Source organism: Megalops cyprinoides, chromosome 11, assembly GCF_013368585.1.
Source record: "Megalops cyprinoides isolate fMegCyp1 chromosome 11, fMegCyp1.pri, whole genome shotgun sequence".
In the NCBI taxonomy this organism is placed as follows: domain Eukaryota; kingdom Metazoa; phylum Chordata; class Actinopteri; order Elopiformes; family Megalopidae; genus Megalops; species Megalops cyprinoides.
Genome location: NC_050593.1, coordinates 3,161,256 through 3,176,509, shown reverse-complemented (window position 1 = coordinate 3,176,509; position 15,254 = coordinate 3,161,256). Strand labels below are relative to the sequence as shown.

General features: G+C 45.2%; 1 protein-coding gene across 1 annotated transcript in view; it reads left to right on the top strand.

The window, feature by feature from the left end:
* map2 (microtubule-associated protein 2) overlaps positions 1–15,254 on the top strand; it is a 112,045-nt gene that overhangs the window by 50,461 nt on the left and 46,330 nt on the right. The window contains 1 exon segment of the mRNA XM_036540962.1: positions 2,556–2,684. The gene's annotated coding sequence lies outside the window, so the exon portion shown is untranslated.

The window sequence follows — 15,254 nt, the reverse complement described above, 5'->3', positions numbered from 1 at the left end:
TGTAATGGGCTTGGGACATCTTGCTGAGGCGGCACATTTCAGACCCAGAGGCATGCTGGGAACAGAAAATGCATTGTCGCTCTGAGACACCCCTTTTATGGCCTCACCAGTCTCTTGGTTGCCAGCCCAAATGCCCTCCCTCCTGGTCCCTAATGCAGCCTGCAATCACACAGGTCCTGCCACGTGGAGGAATCCACCAACCGGAACACCTGGCTTCCGCACTTAACGCAAAAAGGGCCACCGCATGTCTCTGGTGCAGGCAGCTGACTGAAAAAAAAGCTGAAACCCACGACTCCTGATGCTCTCGCAGCCAGATGCTCTTCAGCTTGCCCCTGCACTGAAACCCATTCAGCCTGCTCTCACTGCTCATCTGGACTCAATTCCCACCCCACAACCAGAGGACTGTGGTAAAAGACCGTTCCTCCACCACAAGACCATGTCCTTACCTTAGGCTGGTATTGTTGAGTGGAGCAGACTGCCACCAGCGGCCTCTCCTACCATGCCCATGCTGAAGCACTTAGCCCATCAGGAGCACTGGTGGTGTGACGGATGTGGAGCCGGCCCTTGGGGAAGCAGTGGCAGTAATTATTTGTAAGCAATGCCTGACTGGAAGCCCATTGTTCTGATCTGGATCCCTGTGCTAATTTGTGGCTGCCCGCTTCCCTTGCCAAGTGGAAGCGCTTCCTATTTGTCCCTGCCCCCGTGAGGTATCCCTAGGCTGAAGTCACCAGGGTGCCTGCATATTCTCTTGTGATAATCAAGGGTCCTGGAAGTAACTGTGTGCCCATCTCCAATGATTTGTGTCTGTGCCTGTGGACGGTCTGTTGTTTAGATGCAGGCTGCATGCACAATATCAATGGAAGCAAAGTCCCCAGAGTTTTCAGATGTCTTCTGATTATTTTCAGGGAGCACACTTAATTTGAGGTCAGCACATTATGTGATTTTTCATGAGGCGTGATTGTAAGAAATTGCACTCAACAGTGGAGAGTTCTACAGGGATGTCTGTGCTGGAGTTTCATTAGATGTAAAAGCAGGGAAATGTTTGATTTATGAGGTTCTCAGACACAGAGGGTGAAGGATACAGAGCTGTCCAGAGTAAGAAAACAGCTTACTTGAGACAACACCTGAACAAAAATACTAAACAAAAAATTCCAGGAATATTCATCACAACCTACTGTGTGTATGTGTGTATGCATGTTTGCTTGTGTGTTGTGTGTGTATGTGTGCTTTGAAAATGTTGAAAATGCATGTACAGTATGTGTGTGTGTCAGTGTAACTCTGAAAGACTAGGATTCCAAGTGTAAACAGGCATTGAGCTGTCTCATCTTCCTTTGCCAGGTGTCTGCTCTCATTCTCATGCCATGAGAGGTGCATAATACACACACACACACACACACATACGTGCACACATGCAGCACTAATAAATCTGTCAGTACAGCTGCCATCTCTGCTCTGCTAGAACTGTTGATCTTGATCTATGTCCTCTGCAACCACCTGCTCTCTGAATTCTAATGGTCTCCTTTACTACTGTAATTGTGGTAATTCCAGAACAACTGCATGGGTAGCCCTGCAGCTTGTCCTTGTGTTGGAATGGAGTCCCACTCTGCTAAACAGAACCCTGCAGAGTTCAACTCAAAATACATATATATAAATATATATATATATATATATATATATATATATATATATATATATATATATATAATATCAAAGTTGCTGCATCTTTACTGGCATTTGAGGTCAGGCCACGCACCCAGCCCCTGCTGTGTTCTGTTACACAATGTGGTTACGTGGTTACATCACGGCTTCTGTATCTCACAGATACTTCCTCTTAGGGAAGCATATGCAGCATAGGTCAGAGTAATCAAGGCAGTTATGAAATGCAGGATGGAATAATGCTGTCGTGAAATTTTAGCTTCAAATTCAGATGGAAGTGTTAAATCATTGTGTTATTTTCTCCTTTTCAGCATGAAAATACGTCAGAACCCTGGGTGGTGGGGCAAATGAAAAGCTTCTTATGGTGTAATACATTGGTACAAACACTTCACTAGTCTTAGTGAATATTAGGTCTCTGTGTTTTTACAATGAGATATGCCTTCGCTGAATAAATTGTCACAATGTCCTTGCATAACACTCATTTTGTACAAAGGGCCTCCGTGACGCAGTGGTAATCCTTGATCGTTTTTGCTGCAATGGGTCATGACATAGCAGGAGTGTTAATTTAATGTTGCAGGGATGTTTTGTGTGTTTGTATAAAATGCTTGGGGAGTGTGTGTGTTGCATCCATTTCTGTCGCTGCATCAGTTTTTGCTCTCAAATAAATTTTTTCCCCATCTCCAGCGAAATATAATTTTGTGTGCCAGCAAAGTAGTTATTAATGATGGACTATGACTATAGTATAGTAGAATCTTGGCAGAGGGTTTGTAGTTGTGCTGAGTGGGAGTGTGCAGTTTGTATGGTAGTATGAATTGATGGGTAGAATGTAATGGCTGCAGAGGAGTTTGCACCACCAGCTCTCGTTGTCTGCTGACCTCGTCTCCCTCCCTCTCCTGCAGGTGTGAATTGGACACTGACCCCCGCATCTTTTCTCACTCGCCCGTCCCTGCCCTGATCCTTTGAGGGACGGAGTCCTTCACCTGAACAGGCCAGCACTCACCTCTGGGAGTCCCAGCCTACCGTGTCAAGTAGGAGTCTCAGCCCTAACCTGCATGGGTCTAGACCCCATCTGTATCAGTATAAGTCCAGTCTAAAGATAAGATTTTATTGATCAACTTTATTGATCCCACAGTGGGGAAATTCACATGTCACAGCAGCATTAAGACAAGAGGTAGAAAGGCAGAGTGGCAATGTGCAATAAGTTCAAAAATACAAAAGAAAATACAAAGAAATATATATATATATATATATATATATATATATATATATAAGAAGTCAAGAATCAATGAAATAGTAAATATATGTACATTAAAAGTAAAGAAATACAGTGCAGAAATGAGCACTGAGTGCAACCTATATATAATCAGTGAAACAGAGAATTGAGAAAAACGAAAAAAAAACAAAACAAAAACAGAGATGTGTAAAAACTAAAGGTGTGCGAAAACCATAGTATTGATTTACTGAGTGATGGGGTTTATTGCCCAATGGTATTATTAAACAGTCTGACCACAGTTGGGATGAATGACCTGCGGTAGCACTCCTTTTTACACCGTGGGTGAAGCAGTCTCTCACTGAAGGAGCTGCTCAGGGCTACCACAGATTCACGCAGGGGGTGGGAGGTGTTGTCCATGATGGATGCCAGTTTGGATATCATCCTTCTCTCACCCACCTCCTCCACAGAGTCCAGTGGAGAGTCCAGGACAGAGCTTGCTCTTCTGATCAGCTTTTCCAGTCTCTTCATATCCCTGTCCGTACAGCCCCCTCCCCAACAGACCACGGTGTAAAAGATGGCTGAGGCCACCACCGTGGCATAGAAGGTCTTGAGGAGAGCCCTGCACACTCCAAAGGACCTCAGCCTCCTCAGCAGGTGGAGGCGGCTTTGACCCTTCTTGTACAGGGCATAAATGTTGTAAAGCGTGGAGACACCGGTGCCCTCCAGAACCAGTGAGTAGGAAATCAACCAAATAATCCATTGAAAACAGAGAGTCCCCGGCCTGTGGACTTGGTGTTTAATAGTCAGAGTATCTAGCCCATAGTGACCTGGCTCCTGGTGCATTATGGTTCTCCCCTGTGAGTCACCAGACAGAGGAGAAATTGAGGCATAAGTGGTTCCAGTCAAGCGGACAAGCCATTTATAGGGAATTCCGGTGGGGAGAAGGGGGAATTGTGGGCAAACAGCATCATGCATCTGAAGGCTTCCCTTCGCTCCATCCCAGCGTGTCTCATTGCCTTTGTTCTGATCTATCGACCCGACAGGACACCAGGCAGCTGAGTCACTGTATGGGGTGTTTGGAGGGCGTGGGTGGATTTTTTGGGCAGTGTCAGCTCATTCACAGACCTCATCTATAATGGCCCCTCTGTGCAACCCTCTGTCCTTTCTCATTTGCTCCTGACTGTGTGATAATCCAATCAAATTCTGGATCACTGAGGTCGGAGATTGAGAATTCTCCCTGCTCACAAGTCAGTAAACTGGTTTGGACATCTCTCATGTTCCTGAAGAATGGTTCTGGTCCGGTCTGATTCGGCAGCCCACCTGCCATGTGATTTGCATCTGCAGTGAATGCAGTGGATGTTTGGTTCCAATAGCAGTAGAAACAGCACTCTGCACTCAGCAAGAGATGCTCTCTAAGAGCAACCTGACCTCATTTTAATCTGCAGAGTCAGGGTGGAGTTAAAGCAGCACTGTCACCACAACAGCAAGAGAGTTTAGAATTATAAGCTGTTCAGAAGCTATTTTGGTGAGATTTTCCACAACCCCCAATAATCCTCCTTGTAGCTGCGTGTCTCGCACTGTGGGTGGGAGGGATTGTGTCAGCCAGTACAGACAGCGGGAACCTGTATGTCTGTCGCCCACCTGCCCCTCAGAATGCTGGGAAAAATGAGTGGGCAGCCAAGGCGGAAAACAAACAACAGCCAAAGTAAACATGGGACGTAACTGTGAAAACAGCAGCATTAATAAAGGAAGCCAGACAAATTTCTGGTGTCTAGGTTTAATGTCGCTATTACTTATATTGGAAAGTTTATCCTAAACATCTCATAAAAACAGTTCTTTATTTTTGTGTAGCTTTAAGAGCTGATGTAGTTGGAGTTGAGTTTGAACAAAACATTATTAACCAGGTCAGTAACAAAATAACAGCACGTTGCACAGCAAAAGGCCTAGGAGATTCTAAAAACCAAGTTATTTTCCCTACAAATCTTCAAGTTAAAAAAACACTTGCTGAGTCTTTAAGTAATTGAGAAAGAAAGAGTGAGGTCATTTTTATTTGGTTGTGTACTAGGGTGTGTGTGTGTGTGTGTGTTTTCTTGTGTTTTTCTGTGTCGCTGCGTTTGTGTATGTATGTTTCTGTTTCATGGGTGAGTGAGCGGGGCAGTCCTGTCCATCATTAGAAATCAGAAATCAGCGCCCCTCAAATGAAAGGAATCTTTATTTGACCGTGTCAGCCATTTTACACTGAACTGCTGCATGCAACTGTCAAGCAGAATCACGTTTCTGCCTCTGTGAGAAAATGCAGAAACGGCAAACTAGGGGGGCTTATCCAGGATCAGCTGAAGATGTCCCCTCTTTGCTTTTCCAAACCATGCTGTGCTCCTGCTAAAGGCCCACCGACCCAGCTCAGCTGCCAATTGCTGCTGGCCATCTTAGACAGCTGCATGGCGTGTCGTTTACCTGCTCGATGTCCAGTCACAGGTTATGTGACGCTGACATGGAAGGGTGAAAGGGTATGTTTGAGGATGGAGTGGCAAGGGCTCCAGTCTGACAGGGCCTTGTTTCTGGGTCATGCTGCGGTCTCCTCAGCCTAAACGTCGCTGTGCAGGATGCATTAATAACCTTGCCACACACACACTGCAAGTGGGCCTTTAAAATCAGACCGGTATTGATTTCAGGCCTGCAGGCAGTGCATATGTTACACAACTGTGCAGTAAAAGCACTGTGCGCCCTGGTTCACGCTCTCTGCCTCGGTCTCAGTGAGTCACGCTGTATGTGTGTATGCTTTTGACAAGGCACGTTAGGGAGGTGGGTGGCTCATGTCGTGGAGTGCCCGCAGCCGCTGCTTTTTCGATTCATTGACAGGTTTCGATGTCCTTCATTTGCCCTATTCCGCCTGACTTGGAAAGCGCATTTCCAGGTTTTCACTGGCTGTCCAATGTTATTTACTTTACCCAAGTGCTAACAAAAGCTCCTCTAATGCATTTACGAGCTGTCTTGGATTCTAGGTTTTTAGCTGCCCGCTCTCTGAAGGACAGCCAGAATTGTGTCCTGATCATCTTGCTCTGAATTCATCACCCCGGTGCAAGCGGCTGTAATGCAGTGACAGTTGCCGTGGGGCGGAGAGGATGACCTCTTTCGGTTTTAAGTGATGGACACCCTGGAATGGAGTGCTCTGGCTGGGCCCTGGTAGCGAGCTGCTGCCAGGAGCCACACGGCCAAGTGCTTTCTTGTCCCCACGATAGCGGCAGCATTCGACACCATGGTGCAGGTCCCCTCTCGCAATGCTGATGACTGGACTGCAGAGCCTGGGTGACTGCGGTACATATCGGTTAAATTACAGAGGAAGTGCTGAGGCTGCCCATCTCTTATTTTAAAATGGAATGTCACTGACACCTCAGAGATTACAGCTTTGTGGCCTCCTCCTCATGGAATTAACCAAGATACCATGATCCCCTCTTGTTTTGGTGGCACTTGTTCCACTTGTTCTTCTCGTAGACCAGTCACAGGATTTTGCAGCCTTACCGTAAGTTGTTGTAAGTATCTGTTTCTGTTCAGTGGACTTCTTATAATGGCTTGTCAAAATGACATTCCCTTTCCCTGGAGAGTCTTGACAGCTATTTGAGTGCAACAAATGCTTTCTCCACAATGCTTTCTTCTTTTTTAGTATTATACATCCTTACAGATTTGTGAAAGGCTGCACTGAAAACCTAGTAAGCAGCTCAGGTGCTTGAGACAGCACTGTGTGGACCTGGCTAGAGACCTTTTCCCACAGGACTAGTTTCCAGATATCCTTAAGGTATTTATATTTACATCAGTGTGGGTGTTTGAATTGGCCAGCTGGGAAGGTTTTCTGGCATTAACACCCGGACAGTGTATTGTGGCTCACTTTCCATTCCATCCCTGTTGTACCACGCTTCATTCTAGCTGCTGTTTTTCAGTACAGCTTACAGTGTGTGTCCCCTTTCGGAGCTTTGGTTTAGTTTAAAGGCTTTTTTACTTTTTGCAGTAAGGCGGTGAAGATGTTGGAATTTGTACTTTCAACCTTTGCAAAAATCAGTGTCCCAGTTTTTCATGATTAAGAACACCATGATTAAGAAGAAGGACAATTAAAGCTCTAAGTGAAGGACCAACAGAGAGGCAGATCCACTGTCTGCCCCAGCCTGCGCAGTGAGAGAGAGGCAGATCCACTGCGTCTGCCCCACCTGCGCAGTGAGAGAGAGGCAGATGCATTGCGTCTGCTCTAGCCTGCACAGTGAGAGAGAGGCAGATCCACTGTGCCCATGCCCGTAACCAGCTATGAGGTCACCGAGGTCCAGACCTCGGTAATTTTTTTAGAGCTAAAAATAAAATTTGAAGCGAATTACAACTGGATAAAAAAATCAGTGGTTGAGAACTTCTCCTCCAAGACGAGTGCATACTTAATTCAGTTTAGAATTATTTAGTGTCCGCTGTGTGTGAGACTTGTGAGAGAGGGCGCGAGTGCAGGCCCTTGCATCATCAGCACTTCCACTGACAGGACTCAATTGGAATGTATGCACGTTGGCAGCAGCGGGTAACTTCTGTGTGAACTGGCAGCATACCATTCAGTAAGACAAAGCAATGATTGTTATGCCATTATCTGTAAGAAACATTCAAAACGGTAACCTGGTACAGCCTCTGGAGTAAAGGCAATTGTATGAGACATGTTAAATATGCATACTCTGGCCATGATCAGGGCTAGGGTATTTCTTTCATGTTAGTAGGCTAGCGTTTCACACATCGCCATTGATTAAAAACAGCTTATGTAGGCGACGGTATCAATAATAGTATGCCTACGAAACATTTCAAAAGCAAATTTGGAAATGAATATAAGTGTATAATGACATTAGCTTGTAATGGTGTTACTCTCAAGACTCTCTCTTATTTTTATAGCTAGCTAAGGTTTCTATGTATGTAGTGTTTATATGTGTAATTTTGATAAAACCTAACCCCCCCCCCCGGACAACAACATTGACAAAACCTAAACACCAATCCTCCCCCCCACCCCCGGACCTCACTATTTTTCAAACCCAGGTTACGGTGTCTCTACTCTGTCTGTGATGGTGGCTGTAAGGAGTCTCTGCAGTGCAGCACCAGAGGTGTGAGTCAGCCAGTTGCTGGAGTGGAACAGTGTGGCGTGGGAGGGAGGAGAGGAGAGGGAAAGCAGGGAACCACAGCATCATTGATATTTCCTAAGCATGTGCATGCACATCCCAATTTACCTTGTAATGGCTGTACCATAGATATTCCTCAAGGTGTATGTATGTCCCAGCACACGTTGTAATGACTGTACCACAGATATTACTTATAGTACAAGTGTAGCCTCTGTTGCTCTTTGTTTCAGCCAGTTACCCTGGTCTTATTGCCTAATTAACTGTATGCAGCAAAACTGGCTCATTCTTATATCAGACCACAGTAACATGTTTTAACTAAGGATGCAGCCACACCTGTCTTTCCTGATTTTATCCAGAATGTCAGATCAAGGAATTGGGCCAATTAAGTAATTAAGAGCAGAATTAAGGAGCTGGCACAAAACCCAGAGACAGATTGTCCATCCTTGCAACCCTGATGTATAGAATCTGTTTGACCTCCAGGGTTGCTGCACATGCAGTCCTTTATTTCTTGAGTGGACAAGTGCAGAGCAACAGAATGCTTAATATCTCACTCACTGAGCTCTCAAGGATAGTAAAGAATTTTTGTAGGACCTTCCTTGATCTTGTGGCCAGAGGAATCACAGAGAAATTAGTCAGGCAAAGCTGCATGTGCACATTTACAATCCTGTGTGTGGCTTTGCATTTTGAGTCTTTATTTGTCTGCTTGATCAACCCATCTGAGACTCTACTGTGGACGGACAGTCAATAGCCCCGTTGGCCTCTGCAGGGCAATTTATGCATTATCTCATACTCACTAACTTGCCATACCCGGATTGATCTTTCGCCCCTCTGGCTGAGGGACAAAGGTTTTGACATGCGACTTTTAACATGTGACTCTGCAGTGATGACTAACCTAGATGTTGCCGCTCACTCTGTTTCCAGCCTTGCATATTTTGTGAGTTGTGAGATTGAATAGTCAGTCACGCAAGCAGACATTGATAAACATACATTGGCCAGTGTCGCTGCTAAAAAATGCAAAGTGCAACTTGGTTTAATCTGAAAATTATTGCACTGTTTATTTAAGAACAAGCAAAAAAAGAAAAGAAGAAGGAAATATATCAACACCTTTTCCAGCTTTTAGCCTGCCTCAAAATAGATGCCATGCAGTGAATCATACTGAATAACAAAAAATGAAACAGAAATGGGGGGAATATCTTACAAAAACAGACATTAAAATGGTCTGGGAGTAATATTAGGGAACTCTCCAGATCTGGGAATTCACATGGGAAGAAGACAATAAATACATTCAGGTACTTCAGTAGATCTATTTCTGTGTGAATAGAACTAATTGCAGGTTGGCTCAGAGCATGAAACAATGGAAGTGGGAGAAGGATCTATTTATTATGAGTACAGCAGTGTGACAGGGAATTGTGCAGTGTTAATGTGAGGAGAAAGGCAGCTCACTCCACAAAGGTCCCACTTTTTAAGTTGGATGAGCCCTCTGAAACAAGCAGCAAAACTGTCAGCCCCTGCAGTTGCAGGTAGGAATTCAAGGTTTGTGTATTCATGGAGCCATGAGTTTATTGATGGTGTCTTACCTGCACTCTAGTTTCACTTTGTAGTTTAGAGGTCTTATAAAAGAGAGCGTAGTCCTGGGTAACCCTGTTACGATATTACAGGCTCTATTTATAGTCCAATAATTCCCTTCCATTAAGACAACATCACTGGATTAATCTTTTAGTCTTACTCCTGCTGTCAGTGCTGTTGCCCTGTATAACTACGCATTCCTGAATGTATGTTCACAACCTGTGTTGTGCCCAAGTACTCTGGTACTCTGATAAATCAAGCCTTATTGGATTTCCTCTAGCAGAAATACATTGAATGGAATAAAGACAGAGTGCTGGCTGTAAACAGGATTTCTGATGTTATAAATTTTGGTTGTTATGAAAGTCAGAAGAGCCATCCATAATTCCGCATATTGTTTGACAAAAGCATGAACAGGCACTACTACTGACACACACTCTTTTCCTGTCCATCGGGGCAGCACAGATGGTCATAACCAATGACATCTTTTGTCTTTAGCAGTTATGAATCTTTTATGTCAAGTGCTATGAAGCATTGTAATTCCCTATATAGGGCAGTATGAATAGCTTCATAGCTAGCTTCACTGTATGTGTTATAATGATGGCCTACAACTGAAATATTGTTCAAGTGTTTATTGGCACTCCACTCAGAAAATTGCATATGACATGTTGTATCTGTATGAAGTGCACTATTACACACACCACTGGGCATTCTGACCCACATCATATAGCCTGCAAGCTGACTACCCTCCTCCTGTCCATGATGCAAGCCAGGCTTTCTACCAGCCAGTGCTTTTGATGTGAGTCAATGGAGAAATACAAAACCCTGTCAAGGATAAAAAGCTGCTTTCTATGCAGATGGACACTGAGACAAGGGCAGACAAGGGCAGACAAAATGTGCATGTTTGTGCATGACGATCATTTTATCGTTCAAAATTTGTGTGAAAAGCAGGCCCTTCTCTTTCAGCATGTCTGCCTGTTTTGGAGAGATTTGTTAACAGTGTGTCTAGTTTCATTATTTCTGTCTGCCTGTTTACTCAGCCTCTAGATACTGAGCATTGAAAGGCTGAAATAATAGACTCATTTTTGACTGGAGTTGTTGACAAATTGAAGATACAGGACATGTCTCAGAAGTATGTGTACAACTACTTATCTGTTGACACCCTCAAACACACACACACACACACACACACACACACACACACACAGTTCCAAGTGGCGCAGAGTGTTGGAGCAGTTCAGCCTGATAAACGGCTTGGATGCAGATGCAAAATTTGCATCTCCATTGAGGCCACTTGAAATGGCTGCCAGGAGCGGGGACCTGATTAAACAAGCAGCCTTTTGGTGTGTGAGGAGAAGGAGACGAGTCAGCACATAACAAACGCTGTCCTCTGAATGAGCCGGAGGAAGACTGCTGAGTGCTGCACGTTGCCAAGGAGCCCCCCCCCTACCCCAATCCCTCCATTGACCCGCCTCTCCCCAGCCGGCTTGTGGTATGGCAGCTCCAGCTGTCTGCAGGAGAAGCCTGTCGTTTCCCCCTCTTTTGTCCAGGGTTTATTAAAAAAGGGTAAGAACCGTTCACTCTGTTACCTCCAGCCCAGTGTGTGTACCACTCCACATGGCATGCCTTGGTTTTATTGCTTCTCAGCCTGTCTGAGCCACCGCTGCAGCACTGCTGACCTTGCAACTTCACGGCTTGACTTTTTGGTGCCACCTGTGTACTGCATGTGCCTCATCGATAAATGAATGAGATCGCTCCTCTGATTTGTCCGTTTGCTTTCAAGCATAAACTATCCACAAAAGGTGATCTAGCATTTACATGCTAGCTGGAAGTATGCATGAAGTGTGGTTAATGACACTTTCTGGCTGGTGGATTACAGGATAAACATAGCTGCTTCATCTTTACTTGTGGTTAAATAAAATGTCACAAATGGCCTTCCCTGGTACCATCCACAATGAGTTTCACCTCAGTCTGAAATCATGGGTCCATGAGCTCAACAGCTCCCCTCAGAGAACAATATGGGAAAGATGCTATGGTGGTTCCAGCTTGGGTTTGTATGAGGACTTTGCCCTTCACAGTCTCCTTTGCTCAGTCTGTGCCTGCACGCAGTTCTGTTGTCAGGGGATATAAAAGTGATTGATTCCCGGGGTTGGCTGGCTAAGATCTGCTCCCTGAGTTAGACGGTGACATCCTTGTGTTGTGGAGCTTGGGAGTGGCAGGGCGATTGACCCAGAAAGGGAGGAGTTGGCTGCGGGGGTGGGGCTCTGTGTGCGATGGGCGGGGCTCAGGTCGGATGAGGGCAGGGGGCAGGCAAAGAAGCCTGCAGATCACAAGTGGAATCCGCAGCCCGTGGCAGAGACAGGTATGCTCCTAACCCCTCGCCGCAGGCAGGACCTTGGAGTCCTCTTCTCCCCTTCTGCATGCTGTTACAGGGATGGGGCTCAGGGTCCCCTGAATTTAGATGGGAGACTCCCTACCCTCAGGTGTTGGAGCCGTCAGAATGATATGAGGAGTCAGGCTCATGCCCATGACAATCTTTGCATGTTTCAATGGGTTTCTTGTAGCTAATGGGGAATTGCAAGGGATCTCTGCAAGGTCTGCAGTTAAAAGCATGTATGTGTTCTAGGTGTTGGTGTTGGTTAGGTGTTTGCTCTTGGTGGGACTGGACCCATGCACATAACTTTGAATTAAACTGCCAGTAGCTAAACTCCGAATTCAATTCGAATTTTAATTCACAAGGTTGAAAACTGCATTGTGGTGTAAATGATTAATGGGTCATGGAGATTTGAGTGTGTGTCAGATGAGATGAGGTATGTCCTGAGCTATCTAAAAGGTCCTGATGGAAATAGTGCTTATATCATCAAAATGGATGCAGAAAGGAGGGGGTGGGATTTAAATATTACATGTAACTTTAGGGAGTGTTGCAGGTGGGGGTTGTGATGTACTGAGGTTTGCACAGTGAAGGGGGCGGTCAGTTTGAGAAGGGGGACTTTTTAACCAGATTCGGGGTGTCAGAGCATGAGGCTGTCCACAGAATGGCAATTGTTTGTTCCTGTGCTGGCGAGACTGCATTTGAAAACCCGATATTAGGCAGGGACAAGTTGCAAAAACAGTGTATAGCCAAGTGTAAGTGGATTTCACTGGGTTTTGGGATGTTGTTTTTCCTGTAGTGTGGCATGCAGAGTAGCATCTGCTCAGCATGCAGCACACAGCTCTCAGCATGGCAGCTGCTTGTGGCGAGAGCCAACTCCATGTTTGAAGGGCGGAACGCTTGCATCTGTGCATTGGCACTATCTCTCCATGGAAGCTGCTGAGGCCCGCAAAAGCTGTGTCTGACCCCACCTCCTGCTTCCTGAGGGGAGCCGTGTTACTCGCGGCTGAGCCGTTCTGCTCTGCTATGCCAATTGTGAGCTGGACAGAATCAGAGAGGGGAGGGCAGTACAGGTGTCACACAGTTAATTCCTCCCCACGATGTTATGGGGGTGTGGAGGGCTTGAGGGTGGTGAAATGAACATGATGGTATTATTGCCATCTATCAAATACCTGTCTGGGAGATGCTCTTACCAAGAGTCACTTACAAGGTCATTATCTCAAGATGTGTTACGTGGATATTGTGGCAGCAACAGAAAGAACATCAAGAACAACTAGATATGTGTGCATTCCTGAAGAAAATGTGATGTGTGGTTGCCTGTTTGCATTATTGGCAGTATGTGTGAATTTTTGTGCATTGGAGTTGCCTCCTCCATCCCCCCTCCATGTGTGTGTGGTGCTGCTGTAACTTGACACCTGCTGTCTCTGGCTCCATTTAAGATATGTAAATGCCAAGATGCAACGGAATATGTGCAACGGAATATGTGCACGTGACTTAGGGCGGTGACCAAACTATGCGACTATTTCAGCTCATAACTCAAAAACCATTCATCACAGTGCTGAACCATGGAAAGTATCTGCACAAGTTTTTCTCCGTTTTGATGTATAATTTATGCCTGTAGAGCCAGAATTCACAGAGATACGGCAGTTTAAAAAATGTTCTGTTCAAATGTGGGAGTGAAAGCCTCCCACTGTTTGCGACTATACTTTTGAATGGGGGCAAAATTGGTGCAATTTTTAAAAATATCATTAAAACTATAAAGTTATCAAGTACAAGCACCACATTGATAAGCCACACAAGAATAGTAGTGTCCTTGCCCTTCGGGCAGCTACACTAATAATAACAATAAGCCACACAAGAATAATAGTGTGTTTGCCCTTCCGGCAACCACACTAATAATAAGCCACACAAGAACAATAGTGTGCTTGCCCTTCCGGCAACCACACTAACAAGAACAATTGGCATTGAACAGCCAGTAAGAGTTAATGAGTGTCAGCCTGAAAAGCAGTGCTCACTTAAGCGTGAAGCAGTAACTGTTTTCACATACACATAGTTCACAGCAACATTACCTGGCATCTCACTTTATTCATGAGTACCTCACAGCTGGCACTGTACTGGTTTCTCTATATTATGTTTCACCTAGGGACTAGCATGGTGGGATCCAGGCTATAGGACTTGTCTAAGGTTTCTACAGTGTTAAAACAGCACAGACCACTTTGGTCTCACTGGTTGGCTTGTGTGTCTTCAGTCTGGAGAAATCATTTCAGGAGAGGGTTCCCACTCAGCAGATTCCCTCTCTCCTACTAAATATCTCGTGGTGTGATATGTGTCACAACTGTGCTGCTTGGTTGTAGAAATTAGTCTGCCACTGAGAATATGATCTGGCTGTATATGAACAGTACTGCTTATATAATGAAGAGGATGTCGGAAATTTAGGTTAGAATGGAGGGCTGGCTGCAGGACCTGGCTGATCTTATCTTGAGGTCTCCTCTTGTCCCTGAATGATTTGTGGACACTGGGGGCCTGATGCCAGGTTGACTAGGGTTTTTTTTTATCTAGCGGTGCTTGGAATCTGACTGACCTGACCAGCTCAGGGCAGAGACAGAGTTTTAGCGTCCCAGAGACCAATGAGTTCATTTAACACATCAGTTTCCATGCTGCCCCCTATTGAAATACACAGTGCAGACAAATCCAAGACTCAGTTCACAGTGAAATTTCTGTTATAGCTGTATGTTTTGTTTGCTTTGCTCTGTGTGGATACAGTGCTAAATATTATACTTGTGGTAACTGAATGCTATTTTAAATTGAAGATGATTACAGACCTTGTCATGAATGTAGAGTATAATCAGTCACTGACCAAGAGAAATACGATTTGCAGGGATTAAGTACACATACTGACTGGAGACCCACAGTGCTTTGTATAGCTGTCAGATTAGCCTGAGATATCTACTGAGGATTTTGCTGTCCCTGTGTGTTAGTGTGTGTGTTTGTGTGTGTATGTGTGTGTGTGTGTGTGTGTGTCTGTGTGTGTGATCTCTCCAGTCTGATGAATCTAGCAGGGCTCTGAGAGGTCTGGAACTCTGTCTGTTTGTGATGACCACAATGTTACAGACACACTCTGACAGTGTGTCTGTAACATTGTGGTAATGCAGTAGGAATATGCATTCTGGGTTTTGACAGTATGGTATGCTGCAGACATATAACGCCTCCTGACACACACACACACACACACACTGCCAGTCAAGACAGCATAATGCCCCTCCCCAGCCTGGATTTGGCACAGGCTCCTGTATATTGCCGACGGCAGGAGGGGGTCGTGCGA